Raw genomic sequence first — 24,775 nt, 5'->3', positions numbered from 1 at the left:
CAGGACACAGACAGAAACAAAAATCAGGCCCCTCTTAAATGTTATTATATATGATTCAGTATGAGACAGTGTCCTTCAAGCATTTATAAAAAGTCATTTTCAGCTCTTTCTTCTTAGAAATGAGGAGCTTTTGTCTTATGCCCTGGAATTTAAATTCATGCTTCCCTCTGGCTATACCTTCTGGTCCCAGGGACAGCCTTGGGGAGTTGGCCCGCTTGCCTGGATCTGGTTCAGGCACTGCCTGGATGGAAGCTACAGCTCCTGGCTTGTAAGGACTGGGGCTGACTCTGCAGCCACCTGGCAAGTCTTGGCCAGCTCTGCAGCCTTCTGCACTTCCCTGAACAGCTCATTGGGGGGCCTCAGGCCCTCCTTAGCTCCCCATTCTGCCTTACCAGGGATTATGGGACAAAATGTAGCTATCCATTCTTCCTGCCTGGTGCCTCACATAGGAGGTGAGGAAAATATCACATTTAGAAGAGTAACAACCATAATGCTGGTATATTTTGAAACCAATCCACCTTCAAAATCAGAGACTTCCTTGGTAAACCTCATTGCAACCTTCAATATAGAAATAATCACTTGTTTTGCTTTCTATTTAGCTATTTAGCTTAGAGTACAAAAGTGTCCTAAACTATAGTGACACTCATTAAAGGAAGAGAAGCAAGAATATTTCATATTTTCCAATCAATAATTCACTTATTATATAAACTCTAAAAAGAAAAAATCGAAGTAGTATATCTTGGGCATGAGATTTCATTGTAGAATATTAGCGTACAGCCTTTCTTCTCTGGAAGGGAAGCTAAAACTAAAAGGAATTTTAAAGACCAATTAATCCAATTACTTAAAGAGATAGAAACTGCTGCCCAGAAGGCAAGGGCTCAGACTAACAGAGTAGTGTCAACAAGACATACTAGCTAATTAGGAGGAGCCGCCACTGGCAAGAGATGGGACAACTTGAATATCAAAAAGGATGACTGTCACTGACTTAAACATATCAAATCTATAAAGTCCATGGATTTATAGTGAGTTGATAAGATGTTCTTCCACCTCTACCCCAAAAACAGTAGCAAACAGCTTTTAGTAAGCACCATTAGAAGTTGCTAAGGCCCCAATTCATTATTCTGACAATGAATAAATAAAGGCAAGGCTAGCCCTGACCGGTGTGGTTCGGTTAGTTGGGCATCGTCCCACAAAGTGAAAGGTCACAGGTACAGGAGGCAACTGGATTGGTGTTTCCTCACACATCAGTGTTTCTCTTCATCTCCTTCTCCCTCCCTTCCCCACTCCTGCAAATAAAAATAAATAAAATATTTTTTTAAAATGGCAAGACTAAAGATGTATATACTGCTTTTCCTTTTCAAACTATATTTCAGGGTGACCAAATAATTGGTGATAAAAAAATTCATCCATATAAAAGAATGCCAACTAATAAAAGCAGAAATAATGATGGAATTAGAAATTTTCCATTTTGCAACTCCTAGGTAAGATCATCAGTAGTTACAAAACCCATTATGTGAAAGGTCAACAGGGAACCTTATAATGAGTGGATTAGGCACCGAGCTAAATCTCCTCATCAACCTTAACAGCACATCTAAATCTGGGCCAGTCAGACATCACGTCCTTCCTAAGGTGATGCCATAGAAATGGACAGCACCACCTATGAAGTGTTCTTGCCAGGAAAAATAAATAAATAAAAATTGAGCCAGAATCTAATGAGGCCTGTTACTCTAACTATGACTTTACAGAAAATACAGGGACAGAGGCACAAGTTACATGACACTACAAGAAAGCACTCAGCCAAACCCAAACTGTGGGGTGTTCTATAGGGTAATTGACCTGGTTTCTCCAAAAAATAAAGGAAATCAAAAAGGGGTTAAAAGTACAATTATAGATATAAAAATACTTATTACACAAAACAGCTAAGTCAATGAATATACCTTGTTTGGTTCCTAATTTGACCAACTATTTAAAAAACAACCTTGTCGGAGAAAAGCAATGACCTGTGACTATGTACTGTGTGTCAGCAAAGAAAGTCATCATCACGAGAAAAAAATGTGCAGTCATGTGTAGTGATGGATGTTCACTGAACTTACTGTGGTGATCATTTTGCTATACCATTTTGATATACCTATATCAATCAAATCATTTTGTTCTACACCTGAAACTAATACAATGTTATAGTCAATTATATCACATTTTTTAAAGCTGGTCCTCAAAGTCCCACTTGACACCCCCGCCCCAATCTTTAACGAACAGCATGAAAAGAGGACATGCTAGGATTGAGGTTGATGTTGAGCTAAGCTCAGTATCGGATGAGCTACATGCCTATTAACTGGAAAAAAAGTTTCCAAAACAATGACAGCATGTATCCTCCACAGTTAGGCCTCCAGTGGGCTAGACTTTGCTCACTGTAGGGATTCCCTCTGTGAAAATACATAAATAAGCAGAAGTAACAAAATCAAACAAACAAGCAAAAAAAATACTAACCTACCTAGAGCAAAGCATAGCACAGTACAAAACTAATAAAGGCCAGTATGGAAAGGGTCAACATTACAAAATGTTGTTGTTTTGTGATACATCTGGAACCTCTGGAGTGTTTGGTAGGTCATGACACAGAACACTGACTTTGACATAGAAACAGAAGTGCCATCGTTTTTTTCCCCTACTGAAACAGTCATTTCTTCCAGTCATTTCTTCCAACTTAGTCAAGTTTGAGAGAGACGAATACAAGAAGAAAAGGAAGCTCATTCGGGAGGAGCTGGATCCCAGTTTCCCTTGGTTCTCAAAATGAAATTGGTGAATTTCCTGCTGCTGTGTTTTTTGAATGGTCAATAGCAACTTTGCTTCCTGATTTTCCCAGAAGGGCAGATACAGCTTTGTTGGTTGGTTTGTTTGTTGTCTGTTGGTTTTGTATGAATACATTTATAAACTGAGATGTAATTCAAATACTATAAAATTTGCCTTTTTAAAGTGCACAATTTAGTGGGTTTTTACTAAAAAATATGTTCTCAGAGTTGTACAACTATCACCAGTTTATAATTCCAGAACATTTTCATCACCCCCCAAAAGAAACCCTGTTCCCACTGGCAGTCACTCTCCATTCTCCCTTTTCCTGAAAGCCTGTGGCAAGTACCAATCTGTCTCTATGAATCTGCCTTGTCCTGAGCATTTCATATAAATGGAATCATACAACAACATGTGGTCTTTAGTGTCTGGTTTCTTTCATGTAGCTTAATGTGGTCGACGTTCAACATGTTATACCATGCATCAGTACTTTATTTCTTTTTAGGACTGAATGATGTTCCATTGGACAGATATACCATATCTGTTATCCATTCTTCGGTTTATAGACATTTCTATTTTTGGTGAATTTACTTTTTTTGATGGATTGTTTCCACTTTGTTGGCTATTATGAATGATGCTGCTATGAACATTCACATACAAGTTTTTGTGTGGACACACATTTTCAATTCTCTTGGATACACACACACACACACACACACACACACACCAAGAAAAAGAATTGTTGGGTCATATGGTAACTCTATTTTTAACTTTTTGAGAAACTGCCAGGCTGTTTTCCAAAGTAGCTGTACCATTTTACAGGCCCACAAGCAATGTTAAGATTTCTAATTTCTCTGCACCTTCACCAACACTTGTTATTGTCCATCTTTTTTGACTATGTAAATTTCAGTGGGTGTAAAGTATTTCATTGTAGTTTTGATTTTCATTTCTCTAAAGACTAAGACTCTTTTCATATGCTTATTTGGCCCTTCATATATCTTCTTTCAGAAAATATCTTTTCAAATCTTTTGCCCATTTATAATTGGGTTGTCTTTTAATTATTGAGTTATAACAGTTCTTTGTATATTTTGGATGCAAGTCCTTTGTGTGATTTGCAAATATTTTCTCACATTTTGTGGAGTGTCTTTTTACTTTTTTGAGAATATCCTCTGAAGCACAAGAGTTTTTAACTTTTGATGAAATTCAATTAATTTTTCTTTGGTCGCTTGTGCTTTTAGTGTCAGACTGACTATAAAGCTACGACCTAACCTCAGGTCACAAAGATTTATGCCCCTTTCCTTTCAAGAGTCTTATACCTTTTAGCTCTTAGACTTGAATATTTGATCCATTTGAGTTAATACTTTTATATGATATGAAGTAGGAATTCTACTTCATGCTTTTGCCAGCTTTCTTTTTGTGACTTACAATCTGTTTGTAAAACTGCAGCCCTCACATCAAGCCCTTACCTCAGTACAAGTTACAGCTTCAAGTAAGAAAAGCAGGTACTATTTTAGCAGAATGAGATTACTGTGGAGGGAGTGCACAGGGCAGTGGTAGAGAGAACAAGTTCTGAAGCCAGGGTCTATCTCAACTCTACCACCGACAAGCTGAGTGACTTTGAGTTGAGTTTTCCCTCTCATCTGTACTCAGATCCTCCTTATCTTAAAGTGAAGAGAGAAAAACAGAGTGTCTTCAGAGAGCTGCAAGGATTATATGAGTTAATACAGGCAAAGAACTCAAACAGTGCGTGGCCCCTTGTGAGCACAAGTATATGTCAGCTAATCCAATATATTAATCCTAGGGCTACAGTTTCCAAAGAATATAGGTCTCAAAATAATAGAAGAGTGAGTTTGGATGGGTGATGTGTCTTCCATGACAACATCTCTGATTTTTCCACAGTGCCCTTGCATCTCAGAGCCCTCACTGGGAACACCTCGATGTTGATGGTCATCTTTGTTCTGTGTACAAGTCACTCTTTGTTTTGTTTTCCACTGACCTGCAGGTTTTCTAAACAGGTGCCAAATTTCCATGCTACAAAAAAAAGTTAGTCTTGAATTTACTCAAGTAATGTTCTACTCTCTTAGACTCAAAGCTGCATTATAAGGGCAAAGTATTTTTGTTTCCAAATCATTTTGGCAACAGTGCTAGAAATACTTTGTAAACTCTTGAGTAAGAAGAGATGGGATTAATATCCTCAATCTCTCTTTTTTGGGAGTTTCCTACACACCTGATATATTTTAGGAGACCCCACTCAATCCATGTAAACTCCATCATAAACAACTGTACATCCCTCTTTTGAGGGCTTTCTTTTTTACTGTCAATCTCTATCTAGGTTTGGACAAGTTTCCATTCAAAGGTGATTTCCCATCTGTTAGAAAACTTCTGGAACATCTTCCTTCCTACCCTCACAACTATCCCAACAATTAGTATGTGTTTTGCAATGCAAATTACTTTTAATATTAGCATATGCAAATATAATTACATGAGAAACCTACTGGGATCAAATCATGTATGGGGTGATTACTGAGTTCTGACACTGCTTTAATAAACATCAGGATCTATTCACCCAGAAGAACATGCTCCCCTTTCATCTGGAAGGGTAGCTATTCTGATTCTACAAGGCTACTTTGGCTTAAATGGGGATTAAGAATTCCTCTTAAGAATTCCCTTCAGACTCTATTTCTTATCTATGTACACACACTTCAATATATGATACCTTTTTTTAAGGGGATGTAAAGTACAGCACTCAGAATATAGTCAATAATACTGTAATAACTATGTCTGGTGTCAGATGGGTACTAGACTAGTTAGGAGGATCACTTCATAAGTTATATAAATGTCTAATTGCTATGCTGTATACCTGAAACTAATATTGAATGTCAACTGTAATTGAAATTACTTTTTAATTTTTAATATTTGATACCTTTGAAAAAACAAAAATGGGTTTATTCATCTTGCTCATTCGCCCAGTCTATCCTCAGTTGAAGGCAACACTTGTCCAGGTTCCAGTGCGCTCATTCATTTCTCCTTGGACACCCCTTGTGAGTCATTTTAGTTCAAACAGAGCTGTGTCTGTGGGCCCTGTTTCATCCCAGAGCCCAAGCTGAGAGCAAAGCAGCCTGAACTCCACCCTCGGGACATTCCTCACTCAAGAAAACACATTTTCCTTTTCCAAACTGACTTCAGAAAGAACATACTAGATTCTCTCTCTAAGTGAATAAAAGAGTAGAACCACTGGGTGAGGTGAGGCCACAGGACCTCTGCCAACAGGACAGCCCATCCTCCCTTAACCTCTTTCTCTGGTGTTCCCCATCCTTATCCTCCCAAGGGGCTGTTTTAAGATCTAATTTCTCCAGTCTCAATAAAGCTACATCCTAGTTATAGCCTCAGTGGAGATTGGAAAGAAGGAGGAGGAGGAGAAGGAGGAGGGGAAGGGGGAAGGAGAGGAGGGGAAGGGAGAGAAGGGGGAGGGAGAGACTCAGCAGCAACTGGCAATGCTCTTGGCATAATAATAATTGACAAAAATTAATCATTGAGAAGTTACTTCAAAGGTCAGGTGAGGCTACCTGCATTCAGCCTCCTGCAGCTGCAGGAAATGAGCCTAAAGAGTCAAAGACACTAAACCAAAAAGGGCTTCTTCATTTAAAAATAAGGAACACTATCCTGGTCAGGTGGGTCACTTGGTTGGAGCATCTCCTGGTGTACCAAAATGCTGGGGGTTCAACCAGTCAGGGCACATACCTAGGTTGCAGGTTCAACCCCCAGTTGGGACACATACCAGAGGAAACTGATTGATGGTTCCTTCTCATATCTCCATCTCTCTCTCTCCCCCCTCCCTCCCTCTCTCTTTAAAATCAACAAAAATATCCTTGGGTGAAGATTTAAAAGAAAACTGATATATAGGACATAAGACATTGAGCTATTTACCTGGCCTATGACACCATAGCACAACCCTTCTGCATGCTAAGCAGTTATTGATGGGTCGACACAATGAGGGCTTCTGTGCAAGTAGGGTGGCCAAGCATCCCCGTTTGCCTGGGACTGCCCCAGTTTCAGCCCTGATGTCCCAGTGGCCATACTGCCACCATCGGTTCTCTGCAGCTGGCCTCCTCTTCCTCTTTCACTTTACCCCAAACCCGCCAGGACAAGAGATGAGGCCAAAAACTAGCTGAAAGGTAAGGAAGACAGCGCGGTCAGTCCCTGAGGCAGAACTGTCTGGATCTTCCAGAGCTTTGACTGGTTAGATTCAGCACTGTTCTCAGAGAGAAAGCCCCTCTTTGTATTCAAGCACCGTCAGTTGTTCAGACAGGGAGTCCACACCCTCATAGAAGCCACCAGATCATATTCTGAGTCAGGTCATAGACTTTGTATTAGCTTCATGGAAGACCCCAACCCAAAGTTTCCAAAAGTTAGTCTTTGGACCGTCTGCATGAGAATCACCTAGTGAGACTGATAAAATCTAGATCTCTGGGCCCCCCACCCACACCTGCTGGATCAGCTCACTAGCAGTAGGCTTCAGAAATCTCTGTTTCTGAAGAAAGCCCCAAATGTGTCCAGTGAATACTGAAGTTTGAGGGCTACTCTCGTGACTGCTCTTCTTCCACACCCTCACCTGCACCCTCACCCCGTTACATGCCAGGGCTCAATGAACATTCCAGTATCAAAACCCCTCAAATTAAGCAAAATTAGGAGAGAAGTGAACTTGATTAGGGACCTGCCTTTGTCCATCCTTCTAATTCTCCTTTACTTCCCACAGCAACCCATTGTGTTGGGTTGCTCTATGGCTAGGCAATGCTCACCAAGGCCCGTCCTATTCAGAAGGGTCTCTGTGTTCCAAAATTACCTCCAATTTCTCCTCCCTCAGTCATTGAATCTTTTATTCAAAATTACACTGCCGTATGCCAGTAGGAAAGCAATCTGTATTAAGTAATTCATACTTAAAGCAAAATGAATGATATGTCATACTCTCATTGGAGAAAAGAAGTTACTTATTAATTAATGGATAGCTAGGGAAAATATTCTTGAAGTTGATATAGTTCTTCCTTAAATCAGTACTTTCTGCCAACTTCCCGGACTGGCATAAAATTTAGCAAGGAAACCCCTTAAGATATCTATTACATCACTCCCCATAACATATGCCTACACTGAAGGGACTAAAGCATGGTCTTTGGTTGCAGGCAGATATGTGCCTAAGTCCTGGCTCTACTACTTACTGGTCATGTCACCCTGGGCAATGACTTAACTTCTTGCTCATAAAACATGTCACTCTGGGAAAAGCACTTAACTTCTTGCCCTAGCTGGTGTGGCTCAGCACGTTGTGTGTTGTCCCACAAAATGAAAGGTCACTGGTTGGATTCACAGTCAGGGCACATGCCTGAGATGCAGGCCAGGTCTCCAGTTGGAGGCTCACAAGAGGCAACCAATCGATGTTTCTCTCACACATTGATGTTTCCCTCCCTCTCTGTCTCCCTCCCTTCCCTCTCTCTAAAAAGAAAGAAAGAAAGAAAGAAAGAAAGAAAGAAAGAAAGAAAGAAAGAAAGAAAGAAAGAAAGAAAGAAAGAAAGAAAGGGAGAGAGGGAGGGAGGGAGGAAGGGAGAAAGGAAGAAAGAAAGGAAGGAAGAAAGAAAGGAAGAAAGAAAGGAAGAAAGAAAGAAAACCTTTTTTTAAAATCTGTAGATAATTATAACACTTCAGAAGGTTGTTAGAATTCAATGAAACAATTTTTTTAAGTATCTGGCATATCATACATAACAAATAATGATTATTAGCATTAGAAAAGTATGTAAATATTTACCTAAATAATTTTGTTGTATTCAACTACACAAAACTAATCTTGTGTGTTTAGTCTTCATGCTTAATTGTCTATATAGATTTGGTGTTAATTTACAGCTCTAAAAAACTAGGAAAAACATTGGTCATCAACAACATGGTTTTGCCTTGGACAGTAGAGATTTCTAGAACTAGTCCAGTTTGCCAAATAATCCTGTTTAGTGTCTAAGAGCACAATAGCTAATGCTGCTAATTTCCTCCTGGTTTTTCAGCCTCTAAAACCCATTCAGAGTTTTGGTCACTGAGGCTACTGATTCATTGGCCACTTCCTATACATAGATGGTGGGGTATCCAAAGTTTTGGCATCCCTGGGCCACAATGGAAGAAGAAGAGTTTGTCTTGGGCCACATTTTAAATACATTGCAACATAAAAAGAATCTCATAATGTTTTAAGTAAATTTATGATTTTGTATTGGGCCACATTCACAGCCATCCTGGGCTGCATGCAGCCCGGAGCTGCAGATTGCAGGCCCGAAAGCAGAAGCATAACTGAGCATGTGGAGAGGAGCTGAGCAGGGTGTAGATGCTGGGTATCAGAATTTCTAACAGTCAGTGGTCAGCTCCTATTTTCTGGCCCCCCTCAGGGTAATGGCGACTGTAATCATAAAGGACAAGTTTGAAAGGAGCATCACACTGGCTTCTTCACACAGTAGAAAACAAAACATTCTTGCACTGTTGGGACACTAATGCTACTGTTCCAATTCACACTAAACACCTAGAAAACAGGTCCATTTTCTGCTGGGAGTTTCCAAGACCAAGAAGAGATGAACACACAGAAGAAATGGAGATCAAAGGTAGAAAGAGTTGATGGCTCTTAGGTTCCCACCAAGCTCAACACGTGGTGGCCTTGAAGGTAAACCTGAGAAGCTACCCCAGAAGACAAAGACAAGTACTCTTTAAAATAAATGGGCCACCAACTATGATAGAGACTATGGTTGCAAGGTAAGTAAGTACATATTAAATATGCAAACCATAGCTTATAAAAAAAACAAAAGGGTTCAGCGTTCAACAAGATGTCAGAAGGGGAGGGGAGGCAGACCTGAGCAATGAGTAAGGGCGAAAACACAAAGTGGAGAGTTAGAGAATTAGAAAAGATAACCATGGGACAGAATATCTGCCAAGAAAATGAACAGTGACTACTATTACCCCAAACACTACAAGTAAGCAAATGAAATTAAATTACCAAAAGTAAATACCACACCACTATCCATGGCTTCATGAAATTCTTATACAGGACCTATTCCTACTTGATTCTATACATTTGAATGTGATTAATTCTTCACATCTGTTCAAAAACAATTCAGTAACAAAATTCAAAGAAGAACATACTTTGTCATCTCTAGTTACAATATACACACAGGGCTTGCAAATGTTAAGAACAGTGGCTGGCCCAGGACTTTACTTAATCAGGTTACCCAGCACTAGTGGAATTATTTCTAGAAATCTAAGCCAAGTCCTAAAGGCTACATAATTCAAAGTAATACGGAAAAATTAGAGAAAGACATTTTCATTAGCATGAAGCCTTAGATTTGTGGCCAAAGATTCAAAAGGAAATGCAAAATCCAATCAGATAGAAGAAAATGACTGTATAATGCTGCCAAGAGCTAAAGAAATGAAGAGTGCAATCAAGCAGTGGGGGAAAGCAATTGCAACCTGAATGAGAATGCAGATGTACATTTACCCAAATCAGAAGAAAGAAGGACATAGGGATATCAACCCAGCAGACCTAGTCAGAAAATCCATCACACCTGAAGGGTGTGGGCTGCTATTTGTTGTCGTAGTAACTATATAGGGCTTAGCCTCCTGTTGTCATAGTGATTATAAAAAAGGCCTTATTGGAAATTCAAAAAGACCCTGGACATATGCCTCCTCAACCCCAAATCTCTGCCAGGTAAACGTGGCAGCCAGTCACCTCAACAGTTAGCACGGCAACATCAGCCTGCCTCACATCACAGATCTCCTCCTGGTAGTGAGCGTGTGTGGGGAGATTTGAAATTAAACATAGAGATGCTGAAGGAAATAAAAGCAACAGTATAATAGTTTTGTGTTAAGTTCAAAATAATATTTGTACATCAGGTATTCAATGGTATAGAATGCTGGAGAATCTGATGTTTTTGATAATGTACCAGATTGTAACTGATTTTAGACCTATAATTGAGTAAAAGGTGAAAAGATGAGTACATTATCAAATTGTCTGAGAATATTTAGAGAAATGAGAGATCCACTCTATTAATAAGTCTTCTAACTTTACAAGGATTATTTAAGTACTTAGAGTGCCATTTGCTACAGTCTTTAGGTTTACTTTAGTAGGCATTTGGAGTGATTTAGAAGATTAGATATATTAATTTACAAATGCAACTTTAAATGGTTAATGAAATGTGATTAACTTATAAACTAAATTTATTAATGGTAATTTAGTCTATCTAACTTGAGTTTGTTGGACATTATTTAAAGCAAACATGCAAAAACTACTTGACCTTATTTTATACAATACTTGCTGGATTTATATATAGAACAACAAGATATTTTAGGTAAAATAATGGGATAAAATAAGAATAAATTGAGTCTTCAACTTTCATAAATCAGTATTAACTAAATAGAAATAGTCATTTAAAACTAATAGAATAATCATGAGACATCAAATATAAAATAAGAAGCATTCCACACATGAAAAAAAATAAATAAAATTGATCTAAAAATTGTCACTGTCACACAAGAAAAGAATGAACTGTTCCAAATTAAAGGAGACCAAAGGGACATAACAACTCAATAAAATGCATGGTCAGAGTCCTTGCTAGTGTGGCTAAGTGGATTGAGCTCCCACCGGAGAACCAAAGGGTCCCAGTCAGGGCACATGCCTGGGTTACAGGCAGGCCAGGTCCCCCGTTGGGGGCACTCAAGAGGCAACGACACATTGATATTGCTCTCCCTCTCTTTCTCCCTCCCTGCTCCTCTCTCTAAAAATAAATAAAATCTTTTAAAAAATGCATGATCAGAGATTTTATTTTGCTAAAAATGACACTGTTTCAATTAGTAAAATATGAATGAGGTCTATAGATTAGATTATACTATAGTATTAATATTAATTTCCCAATTTTGAAAGTTGTATGATACTTATATAAGGGAATTCTTTTTTTTTATTTAGGATACACAGTGAAATATTTAGGGAGAGAAAGACAGCATGACTGCACTTATCACAATGGCTCAGAGAAAAACAGACAAAAAGATAAAACAAATGTATTAAAATATCATCATTTGGAGAATCTGGGTGAATGGCATATAAGAAATGATTACTTAAAGTATGTGAAGCTTCCCTCTACTTTGAATCCAAAGTTTATTGCCTCCCTTCAGATGAGGGCCCTCATAACAAGGATGCAGGCAGCGCAGCAAATGGCTGCCTCAAGGTTTAACCCTACGGGGTAGTTAGGGTTCAGGATTTTCACCATCACCCTCCCCACTCCCTTCAGCAGAACTTCTCCTCTGGAAAATCTCCCTCTTGACCTAATAGCAAATGCTTCTAGGTAGAAGGCAGGTCCCACCCCTGGTATCCACATTTCAACCCCAGCCAGGCCAGGACTAAGGGCTGTGAATCACTCTTTGTAACAGGACAAAAGACCTTATTCAGTAGGGAAAGTTGTAGGAACAGCAATTCTCTTGGCATTCTCCTTGGTAATATAACCCATCATTCCTAAGCATTCCCCATTGGTGGTGCTCCCAATACACAGATATCTGACTTCAGATGTGCCTGGCCCTTTCCTGAGACCATGACCAGACAGATCAACCCAATGCAACTCCACCCTGGGTTGCACCAACCCCATCCGTTAGCACAACCTGAGCCACCTGTGTTCTAACCACAAAGACCCTCCCACTTAGCCTACGCCAAGGGCACCCAGCACGACAACAGCACAGCAGTCCGTGACTGCCTTCCCTCTCACCCCATGGTGAAACTATCCACCCAGGGGGCTTGGAACAGAACACAAGAAAAATGAGTCAATAGCAGACTAACATACACAAAGAAATTTTCTAAAAGGATCGATTATTAAAAATCAACATCTAAAAGCTAAGGGAAGCTGTGGTGTCTCCTCTAAATTCTTTAAAGTCACTGGACGATTTTTAAACTTTGAATATTTCAAATATTCTTATGTCTGAAACCAAGAGAAAAACTACAGGTGTAACCTTGAAGTGCTTATACATCATTGAATTTCAGACTAAGGATGTATGTGTGTGTGTGATTAACACAGAGAAACATACAATAATTACCATAGCCTTTTATTAATTCAACAAGTACTGACTAAGCACATTTTATATGCATTGCATAATGAAAGCAAGGAAAGGAGGGTCTTCCAAAAACATGCAGATCTGAAAGTTACAATTTAAACATAAAACGTACTTTATTAACTATAGTTAATATTGAACAATACCAGTTTGAACTACACACATCCACTTATACACAAAATTTTTCAATAAATACTGTAAATGTATATTCTATTCCTATGATTTTCTTATGAACATTTTCTTTTCTCTCACTTACCTTACGGTAAGAATACAGTATGTAATACACATAACATAAAAATGTGTTAATCAACTATTTATAGTATCAACAAAGCTTCTGATCAATGGTAGGCTATCAGTTAAGTGTTTGGAGTCAAAAGTTACAAGTAGATTTTTGACTATGTGGGGGGTTGGTACCCCTGACCCCCAAGTTGTTCAAGGATCTACTGTACTTAGTACAACATTTCAAAGAAAATAAATATTCTTTCAAGTAAATCACCCTACTTCCCAAATCTTAGATTCCCTATCTATTTGATAAGCAAATTGAACAAGATGGCCCTTAAGGTGCTTCCAGCCTTAAAAAAAAAAAGTCTAGAATTTCTACCCTAGGACTTAGCCCCATTATACATACATCACAAGCCTGATCACGAAAAGAAGAGAAAGAGCCTAAACTAGAGCCATTTCAGAAAAATGCCACATCAGCTTACTGTTTTACACAGAAAAGGAAATGGTAATTATTTAATCAAGAAAAAAAGATGTGATGATTCAAATGAGGTGCTGCAGAAAAGTCAACTAAGAAGGGGACCTTTGCCCCGGCTCTCATGTGGCTCTCTTGTGGTCGTTAAGAAGGGTAACATCCTCTAGTCTCTGCAATGCAGAGGCAGCTAAAGCAGCACTTGTGCCCTCGGGAGGAGGAAAAGTGGCACCTCCAGGGGCTGTCACTTTTGCCTTTGTATTCAGCCCTAAGAAACAAAGACACAGTCATCAGCCCTCAATTCCCTAGTCACCTTCCCTTTTTCCCAGTGTTAAGTAACTCCTGCAGGCTGGGCTGAAGGGGCCCTGGGCACCTGGAGAAGCCTGCACTCCACCCTGTCTCCCTTCTGTGGCCCAGCGGCCTCCCTCATGCTGCTCCAGGCATCCAACTGCCTCACTGAGGTGACCCACCTCCCTGGCCTGCTGAGCCTCCCAACGACCCTCTCTGCACAAATAACGTCAGACCGGACTAGGAGCCTGGTTCCCACCCAAGTCTCATCATTAACTGTCTGTGTGACTGGTAACTGCCTATTTAACTTCCTGTGTCTCTTACCTCTGCTGCAAAATAAATGTTAACATTGGACCTGTCATTCAATGGAAAAGTATATAACATCAAAGGTTTCAAAATATATAAAATGTCCCTTCAAATAATAAGAAGAAAATATATTTTTCAGTAGCTAAAGAGGTTGCTTAAAAGGCTAATCCCAGAACTGACAATGGCCAACAAACATTAAAAGACGCTCATTAATTAATCATGAAATTGAAGAGAACACAACTATTTGATACTATTTTTCATCCCACATATTTGTAAAATTTAAAAGACTGTATTAGCAAGAGTGTGGGAAGATGGGAATTCTCATACATGTTGGGTGGGAAGGTAGGCTGTTAATGTCTTTTAAAGGGGAATCCAACAAAATATTAAATATGTATGCTTTTGTTCTGGCAAAATCTCTTGTAACATTCTCCCAGATACACACACGCACAAACACGCACACATACATATATGGTCTACCCAGAAAGGATCCAGCCATGTAATATGAAAAATAGAGACATTTATTGAAGAAGATACAAGAATCATTGCATACAGGACAATGACACCTCAGTCCCCTTCAAGTCAGGCACCTTGGGACCTCACACAGTTCTCCCAATCGCCATCAGCTGCCCCATTATTTTCCTGAATATCATCAACTCTCATCAACGATCTGAAATCTCTTCCTTTTCAAAGGTGACTTTAGTTTTGGAAAAAGCCAGAAGTCACAGGGCACCAAATCTGGGCTGGATGGGGGCTGAGTCACCTAGTTGATTTGATGTTTCACCAAAAAACTGCACGAGACATGATGCAGGAGCAGGCACATTGTCATGGTAAAGCTGCCAATCACCAGTTGCCCATAGCTGTGGCTGCCTGCATCATCCGAATAGTTTCCATGGAGGAATATTCAAGCTTAACACAAAATTGGATGCAGATTTGTTGCTCTACTCACTCAGTTATTTTTAATGCAACGGCCACACAGTACACATTCTCACTCAGTGGTGCTCCCACTGACTAGTAAAGTCATCATCATTCATGCACATTCCAGTCCCCTCTCCTTGGCCGCCAGCTTACATCAATGTCACACAAACCATTCTCATTATATTAACAATGGCTGGACTTTTTCAGGACAGACCATACACAAACACACACACATACATATACATATATATATATACACATACACAATGCAGCACTGTTTAATATTTGTTAACTGAAGGGTGGTTAAATAAATTACAGAACACCTATACTGTGGAATATTAAACTGCCATTAAAAAGAACTAAGTAGATCTATTTATTTGTTCTGACATGTAATAGATTATGAAACTAGAACAGTGCCTGGCACATAAGGAGCCACTCAGGAAAAATCTGTTGAAAAATAAATATATATATACCTTTTCATAGCACTTGTACATATTCTATCCCATCTACTTCTTAGGACAACCCTACTATATGAGCCAAGCAGATATTACTGTCCCCAGGGTAAGAGTGAGGAAATTAAAGTTCAATGTGGTTATGACTTACCCAAGATCATAAACCTAAGATTTTGGGAACCAAAATATAACTAGACCCCCCCAGTCAGCATTCTTTGGTGGCTGACACCCAGTCTGCCAACCTGTGGGTGACTGTGGAAGCCCCAAGTTCACAGGCAGCAGGAGGGCCACTCAATAATTGCTTGTTGACCAAGGCAGAGTGAGTCCTCTTTTATCAGCAAAGCCTCCCATGAGATGAGGTTTGGCTCTCTGGACTTCTCAGGCCCACTGGCCATCTCACAACAGGTCTAAAAGGAGCTTATTCAATAAAAGGTTGTTATGGAAACCCTCCCCCTCCCCCTTTCCCCTGGAACAGAAGGGAACTGGAAGTGGGGAAGGGAAAGAGGAGCATTTGTGAAGTGCTTGCTATGAGCCAGGCACAATGAATAGGAAAAAAATCATCCGAGCCTTCCTTTACAAATCCCCAAAAGAAAAGGACACTGTGCATTGTTGAAGGAGAGAACATGCCTGCATCACGGATTCATCTAGGTCAGTCATAGCTGCAAAGGAAGTCGAATTCACACGGGGCTCACTCCCCTGCCTCTTCCCAGGACACGTGGCAGACTGCACGGGTCTGGTTACCACGTGGCTGCCAAGCCACAGCTGCGCAGTGCCCCTGCTGGCAACAGGTACTCACCTGTGCATGTCAGACACCAGAGAGAAAAATTACCTGGCTGATTTGTAAAACACAAACATCTGTCCCAATAAGCTCCAGAACAGCCAACATGTTCAGAAATTTTACACACTGTGCTCCGAGGAAAACAGAGCCTTTTGCTTTTATTCATCCTACTCTTGCATTGTCAGAAAACGGGGAAAATGGTGCTGAGTTTGGGCACTGCTACCTTGGAACTTTCATCTTAATTACAGATGCTCTTAGTTACCGTTGCTTAGTGACAAACACATTTGAAATAGATTTGTTGACTTATAAGATACTCTGAAAAGACGTTAGAGTGAATTCACTGATGGAAAAATAGCAATGGACTGGTAAAGTAAAAAATTTTTAACTGATGAAGTTCTCACAAAATTAAGGTATTACCAGATTCCAAAGATATTATGAAGGTCTACAGTAGTTTCATAATGCTGATGTATTATTTTCAGAACCACTTCAGATGCAGTTATCTGACTGAAAGGCTCTGTAAGATAGGCCTTAGTCTGTTTATTCAAAACAAGATCCTACATGGCAAAGCAATAGCATCTGGGTTTCCACAGACCCGAAATATCCTCCATGGCATAGTTTTGAACACTGCTTCTCTTCAAGATTCCAGGAAGTAGCTGAGACTTCTATTGTGTTTTCAAGTCAGAAGGAAAAAGCACGGGAAGCTTTCCCTCAATCTTTCCCAGAATATTTCTTTAGTGCCTCTTAATAAAATCTGCGATAAAAGTGGAAATGGAAATTCATTCTAGGATGACATGCTACACTCATCTTCCGGATGCAAAACCCCAAGCCCTCACACTCTTCTCACCTTGCACAGGACTGCCTTCTGCCTCCTGGCAAGACCTCACCATCCGCTCACCACTTCCACCTCAGAAACCGGCACCTTCCCCTCTCCTCTGCTCTTACCATCTCAGGAGAACAGATCCTCACTGGCAGAGTAAATCCCTCCCTGCCCTTGGATCTTTCTGGTATTTTCCTCTGACCATGCTTCTGTTTCAGTCCCTTTGTAATAGGGTGCAGCCAAGGGTGGGGGGCAAATAGGGATTTGAAATGGGGTCCAGAACTCAAGGTGTTCAGGAAATATTAGGATTGTCCTCACCCCTTCCCCCACAGGTGTGAGCTGGGGGAAGGGACAAATAGAGCAGGACCATTGAGAGCTTTTTTGTATAGCAACAGCTTTGCAGCTAACCTCTGGCATGGCCATTTAACATATCTATAACCTTTAACTGGTTGCTTAGATATGTTAAATAGATGTAGCCCTGCTCTGAGCCAGGGGAATGGAAGTAACTTCCCCACCATGATAACTGGGGGGCAGGTCCCCCGAGTTACAGTGCCTGAGTGGGAGCTTGGAGAAGATTGGCTCCAGGACATGGAGCCACACCTGCTAAGACTCACGATGGTAGCCCAGTAAAGCTGGAAGGCTTTCAGAGTGCTGGCAGGTGTAACTGTAGGAGGAGTCAGAAATGGGGCTGCAGAGGAAGATTGGTGCAGAGGTTTAAACCAAGACTGGGCAGCCATTGAGGGGAGAACAACTCAGTCTTTAGCAGAGAACCACCACTCAGCTTTGGCAGAGTGGTGACCCCCCTCCTTGCAGCCACTGAGGGGGGAAAACCACGCAGTTTTGGCAGAGTGGGGACCTACGCAGCTTTAGAAGGGGGAACTACCACCAAGGTTGCCAGAGATCCTGGCGACACAGCTAATGGTACCAGGAACCAAGGGAGGCCTACCAGCCGAGACAGATTACTGGGAAGAACCGGGGGCTGCCTGAGCCACGGACTTCTATTTCTTTTCCTGAGATACGGTACCCCAGACTGGGCAAAGGGGGAAGGAAGGACTGTGTGTGCTTGTGGGTGTGTTAAGGGACTTTGGGATTTTGATAAAGACATTGAGTCACTACTTTAAGTTTGTAGAGCATTAAATAAACATTTCCTTTCCTTTTCACAAATCTCTGGCATTGAGAGATGTCTTCCCTCTGGCGGGGGACATAACGAACCTGGGGGGTTCCTTTCAGTAATAGTATATCATCCCAGCCCCCCCGCCCTGTTGTTCTGTAACACCTTTGCTTCTTTTCTTGAAAAACTCAAAAAAGAGTCTCCGCTCACTGGCTCTCCTTTTTCACGTCCCACTCAACCCTCAACCCACCGCCATTGACTTCACCTCGTGAATTCCTCTTCAAGTCACGACTTCTGTTGATTCTAGAAAGACTTTGATTAAGAATAGTGTAATTTTCAGAAATCTATTTTTCTGATGGATTTGTCTTTGTATTCGCAAAACTACTGCTAGATATTAAACTACAGCTTCTACTGGCACATTTCTCCAGTGCTCCGCTTCATTTAACTCTGGTGTGGACTAACTGCTTCTGCCTCATAACGTACTACTCTCCTCGGCTGCTTGAAGATATCCCGTGCTGCCAAAATTTTCTTCCAGAACACTTCCTAATCAGACGATCTCCCGCCTCTGCTCAAAAGCCACCTGGGCCCTTGGTGGCCTCCAGCAGTCTTCTTTCCCATCTTTACTCATCTGCCCAGGGAGTCCCTGAAATTTACCACAGTCCAAGCCCATATCACGATGGTGAGAAGAATTAGCTTCCACTGAAGGAAGAATGAGAACATCCTCTACACGGGCACCTGTTCAGGAGACATTCTATCTGGTTGCCCAGCACATCTCAGGTTGCTTCATCAGTCTTGCTCACTCATTCACTTTGGCTGCCTGACCCCACAGGCATTTGAATTTGAGGCCATGGGTCTAATTTTGTAGTGGCTTTCCTGTAGCCACCCAAACTCAATCCATTCATGGATGCGTTCACTGAACAAATATTTATCAAGCCCAAATATTTATCACCATGCCAGGCCTTGTTTATAGGCAGTGATGACACAATAATAACAAAAAGTAATAATGACACCCTCTCTAATCTAATGAAGTTCTCGGACTAAAGAATTGTTCAAATACAGTAAAAATAAATGAAGTGTTATGAAGAACTATGTGTGGCTATGAGTTTACAGTAGAGAGAACAGGCCACATCAGGGAAGGCATTCTGCTGCGAGTTGAGAGCTAAAGGAGGACAAGGTATCAACTAAGCTAAGCTATGTGGTGGGAGGATGGGTGTGATGGAGGCAGTACTCCAGGGAGTACTCTAGGAGCAACATGTGCGAAGGTCCTGTTCCTTCTCAAATTCTTTACCCAGTATTCCCGTTACTAGGGAGCCTCCCTTCTAAGCTATGTTTCTTTTTCAGCATGTCGTACTGACTTCCAAATTAAACAAGGGCTCCCACTGCAAAATCAGAGCAATCGTTGTTTTGGAAAGACTTAGGCTGAAACAACAGGGCCTAGGTTTGAAAACATATTCTTACAAAAATATTTTTCTAGATTTCAATACCCTCATTTGTTCGCAGCTTGCATCTTTTTTAAACTAAGGATTTATATCTGAGTACTGTAAGCATTCACTTCTCATCAACTCTCTGACAAATTCCACTCAGAACAGCTGCTACCATAAAATTTAATTTGCTACTTCCCAAAAAAGTCACTTCGATGTAAAATAACTTTGCCTTCCTGCTAATATTTTACAACTAATTAAAACTGAAATGATGGACTAAGAGTCCCCTCATTTGGCTCCATGCACAGACCCACGCAACTACAGCATGTGGGGGGACAAACACTAAATCGTGAGTGCTGGGGAACATACAACGTGTCTCCAAACACTTGCACTGCCAAGAATCGAAACTGGAGAGGATGGCTGGCAAATATAAAAATGAGATGTAAAATCTTCAGCACAATTATCTGTGCAAATCAATTTCCATCTTTTGAAAGTTCAAAGAAACGAAGTCATTACATGCTCCTAATTGAGCTTTGTAGTAATCATTGTTTGTAAAGCTTTTGTACAAAAAATCACAACCAAAGCCAACAGACTGGCAAATCACCTTATGGCATTTATTATTGGCCCACAAAATGAAAACTTTCATCAGATGTTTTCCTAGGTGCCTTAATTGTACAAGAAAATTAATAGGAAGTGGAGCCAGGCCAACCTCTGGCTGCAGAACAAGGTTCCGTTGTCAAAACTCATTCGCGCCAAGGTGGTACTCTACATTCAAGAGAGGTGACGGGAATGTTTCTTCAGCCAAGCCAAGGAAAATTAATGACCATCGGTCAGAAATATATGGTCTGTTAGGGCAATGCCCTCAGCCCTGATCATCACAGAAGGGCAGGAAAAAGAGGATGGAATAAAGGCGGGTGAGGAAAGTAATGAGGCCGTCTGTCAGAAATCCACAGGACTCGATCATTCTGCAGGATTTTTCCAAGTTCCCCAAAGCAATCTAGATCTAAGTTACATTAAGGAAACGAAAACTCTGCTTTTGCAGAAAGAACAACTTGTACAACGCATCCACCCTGCTTAAGTCAAAAGCAGCACTTAGTCACTGATGATGACAGGAACCCCCTGGGCTGTCTGTCCCTTTCCTCACACCCTCACGTCCTAGCAACTTTCAGGGGATCAAACTCCCTCCAGTACTGGGCCTCATAAGAGCTCTCAGTACATTCTGCGATAAAACATATTCTTACTTATGGTAAAGGTGGTATCACTACACTCAAGATATGACTGTCCCTTTGACATATATGCACACCCAAAACAAGCTTTCTTTTGTTTTGGGGGGGACATGGTAGGAAGGGGATAGTGCCCATTAGTATACTATTTCCACAACAGCCAGAGCAATCCTGTTAAAAACCTAAGTCACACACCATGTCCGTCCTTTGCTAAACACCCCAGCAGCACCCCTCACTAAGCATTACTCCAACTCCACAGTCCCTTTAATGGCCTTTCACAACCCCACCCCCACCCCCCCACCGCCATTTCCCTGCTCCTTACCCCACCCCTCACATTAGCTGCCTAATCTACCACTCGCCTCTTTTTGCACTCCCCACAGGCTCCCTGCCTGGCTACTCTCCTACAAGCTCCAAGTTCCTTGCAAGCCCCTGCTATTCCCTGGGTCTAGGACTCCACAGGGCTCACACCCTCAACTCCCCCAAGTTTTGCTCAAGTATAAAGACTAGATTTCCCTGATCAATTTATTCTAAATTGCAAGCCACCCTCCAACCCCACCCCCACACCCAACCCACTGACATTCTTTCATCCTTCCCTGCTTTATTTTTTTCTATGGTACTTATCAGTTTCTAATATATTTATTACTGTTGTTTTGTTTTATGTATGTATTGCCAGCTTCTTGAAGTTCCATGAGAGCAGGGGTCTTCATCTGCTTTGTTCACTGCTGTATTCCCAAGTACTTAGGACAGGGTCTGATTCATAGCAGGTGGTCAATCAATGTTAATTAAATGAATAAATTCTACCACTAAATGAATAAATGAGGGAGTGACTGAATTCCCATCTTCAGGAAGTGGGACAGAGGAAGTGAGGCCTCCTGGGTTTGATAGTATTGCAGGCAGAGTCAAGCCCAATTTCACTTCCACCCCCGTCGGCTTCCGGGAAGGCTGGGATTGAAAGACAGTACAACCGAGGGTGGATTTTCACTCTTGTTCATGTTCTCTGTTTGGCCATCCCTCTATCCCCAACACCATGCTTCTGGTTACAAACAGCTTCTGGTTCTGATCTCAGGATGATACTTGAAATCCATTCAACTCAAGAATGGTCTGGCAACCTAAGACCACCTGCTCACTGCCATTTCCCAATGCTACACAATGTCCCATCACAGGCCGCAAGGACAGAGGTATCCCCTGCTGACAAACATTCATCATTAATCCAGAATGCAAAAAGTCAAAGAGAAAAAGGAAAGCATATCATTTCATCCAAACATTTTACTAGCCTGGCCAAGTGTAGATCAGGTAACATACTTGGTTCCAGGGACAAACTTCACTCTGAACTCATGAACCTCAGAACAGTCATTAAACTTCCTGTTTCAGAGAGAATAGACAGATGCATCAAGTTCTAGTCCAGGAATCCAATGACCACAAATCTTTTCCTATTTATTCTGCTAAAGTGAAAAGTGACTCTGGAAAAAATAAACTGTATCCATTTCCTTGTTTGTAGCAATATGAATAAAAGAATAACCCAAGAGAAAAGCAACACCACTTTATGTATTTAGAACTGAAGTCTTGGTGTCCTTAGTCTCATCCTTTCTTTCCAGCCTTTGTGGATTTTCTCCAGCCTACACCCCAGATCTCCAGTCTGCTAGCCCCAAAGTCTTTAACCTACACCATGCATCTTCTAGCTCATTAATGTGCAATGATAATGGGTCAGCCACTTTACACACAGTATCCCTCGTAAACCTCTCAACAACTCTAGTGGTAAATGTCATTGTGATCCTTATTTTACATAGAAGGGAACTGAGGTCAGCCAGGTGAAGTGACTTTCCAATTGGGTAAGGAGCTCACATTGAAATACCTGACTTCAAAGCTTGGGTTCCTAACAACCCACTATACAGCAAGATTACAAAGGCTAATGTATTACCAATTAACTTCTTGAAATAAAAATACATACAGAAATAAAAGGTAAGTCTTTATAGTATAAAAGTAAGATTCAGAATTGCATCTGTATTTGTTAGAAGGTACATGAAGTAGTAAGGCCACATAAAGCACAATAACCAAAATAGGAAATTCATAATGAGCATATACATGGTTTTTAGAAATGTTCCACCTTCTTCAGTGTTTTTGAGAAATGTTTACTAACAATTGACTTAACAGTGAAAAGAACAATTCCCCATTTCAGAAGAGAACAACTTATATTAATAAGTACAGAAAATATCCTTTCAGGCAAACACTAACATCAAATTTAGAAGGTGAGTTCTGCATTAATGAGCTATAACATTAAATTTCCCTCTCTGTCTGCTGTACTCACAGGAGTCCACAGTCAGTATGCTTAGAAACTCACAATACGAAACAGAGTATGAAGAAAAAGTAAAAAGTAGCATAATTCTTGACATTTTTTCAAAATGCTAGAGACCATGGATGTGCATTTTCACATTATAGAGTAAGTCTTCACTGCTATCGGTCTCTTTAATATGTTCACCATCAGGAAATTTTAAAGTATAAAGCTAACAGAAGAAAAGAATTTCCCTCTCAAACTCTTATTCAAAATCTAAATCTCACAGAAAATCTAAAATATTTTAAAATGCATTCCAATTTAAAAATATACACTAGTGCTTTTGAAATACTGAGTATTGTGCCTATATAGTTTAACGTAGGAGTCCCCAATCCCCCCAGCCATGTGGCCCATTGGGAACCCAGCAACACAACAGGAGGTGAGCAAGCAAAGCTTCATCTGTACTTACAGCCACTCCCCACTGCCTGTTTCACAGTCTGAGCTCCATCTCCTATCAAATCAGTGACAGCGTTAGATTCTCATAGGAGTGTGAACCCTAGTGTGAACTGTGCGTGTGAGGGATCTAGGTTGTGTGCTACTCATGAGAATCTAATGCCTGATGATCTGAGGTGGAGCTGAGGCAGTGATGCTAGCACTGGGGAGCACCTACAAACACAGATTATCATTAGCAGAGAAGATTGACTGCACAGAGATGATAATAAATCAATTGCTTTCAGACTCATATCAAAACTCTATCAGTGAGCGGCAAGTAACAAGTAAGCTGCTTCTTGTGGCAGGCTTTATAGTGGCCAGTCAGTGAGTTGATGTACTTCAACTGTATGGCTGCATCTGGTGGCAGCTTTAAGTCAGAATCCAACACTTAATCTTAGTCCTCGAGTGGCCCGCCCATTATTGTATTCACCACTTCCGTCCATGTCTCTTTCCCCCACCGCACACTCATCTCAGTCACAGTTTTGGTAAGCCCATGTGCTAACCCTAGCATGTGGTGAATGGTATAATTATTTCATTATATATTATAATGTAATGATAATAGAAATAAAGTGTGCCATAAGTGTAATGCACTTGAATCATCCCAAAACCATCCGCCCATCCATGGAAAAATTGTCTTCCACAAAACCGGACCCAGGTACCAAAAAGGCTGGGGACCACTGCTTTAATGCCTCAGCTTTAAAATTCACACAGCACTGGCCAGTCAGTTGGTTGGAGCACTGTCCCATAATCAGAAGGTTGTGGGTTTGATTCCCAGGCACGTGCCTAAGTTTCAGGTTTGTTCCTGGTCCAAGACTGGACACGCACAACCCTCAGTCTGGATGCCTACGGTCCCCAGTCCCGACACATATGAGAGGCAGCAAATGGATGCTTCTCTCTCACATCGCATCGACGTTTCTCTCGCTCCCTTCCTCTTTCTCTAAAGACAATAGGGAAAAAGTATCCTAGGGTAAATTTATTTATTTATCTAATAAACATTTATTTATTGTAAGTAAGTAAGTAAATAAATAAATAGAATTCACACTTGAAACCCACTGCACTGGTCGGGCTCAGCTGCGTGTAAAAAGAAAACCAGAACAAAAGTGTGGGTGCAGCGCTGCCCAGTC

At 40.9% G+C, this 24,775-nt stretch overlaps 1 protein-coding gene and 1 long non-coding RNA gene across 3 annotated transcripts in view; both read right to left on the bottom strand.

The window, feature by feature from the left end:
* The window catches only part of NEBL (nebulette), a 341,865-nt gene that overhangs the window by 298,600 nt on the left and 18,490 nt on the right, over positions 1-24,775 (bottom strand). The gene's annotated exons all lie outside the window — the stretch shown is intronic.
* Positions 6,372-24,594, bottom strand: LOC118500125. Its single transcript, XR_004902655.1, has 3 exons — positions 18,412-24,594; positions 17,139-17,356; positions 6,372-6,385 (listed from the first exon to the last, which is right to left on the bottom strand). It is a non-coding gene; the product is annotated as an uncharacterized LOC118500125 (long non-coding RNA).

This window comes from Phyllostomus discolor, chromosome 1, assembly GCF_004126475.2.
Source record: "Phyllostomus discolor isolate MPI-MPIP mPhyDis1 chromosome 1, mPhyDis1.pri.v3, whole genome shotgun sequence".
NCBI classification, from domain to species: domain Eukaryota; kingdom Metazoa; phylum Chordata; class Mammalia; order Chiroptera; family Phyllostomidae; genus Phyllostomus; species Phyllostomus discolor.
This window is presented reverse-complemented; position numbering and strand designations above follow the sequence as displayed.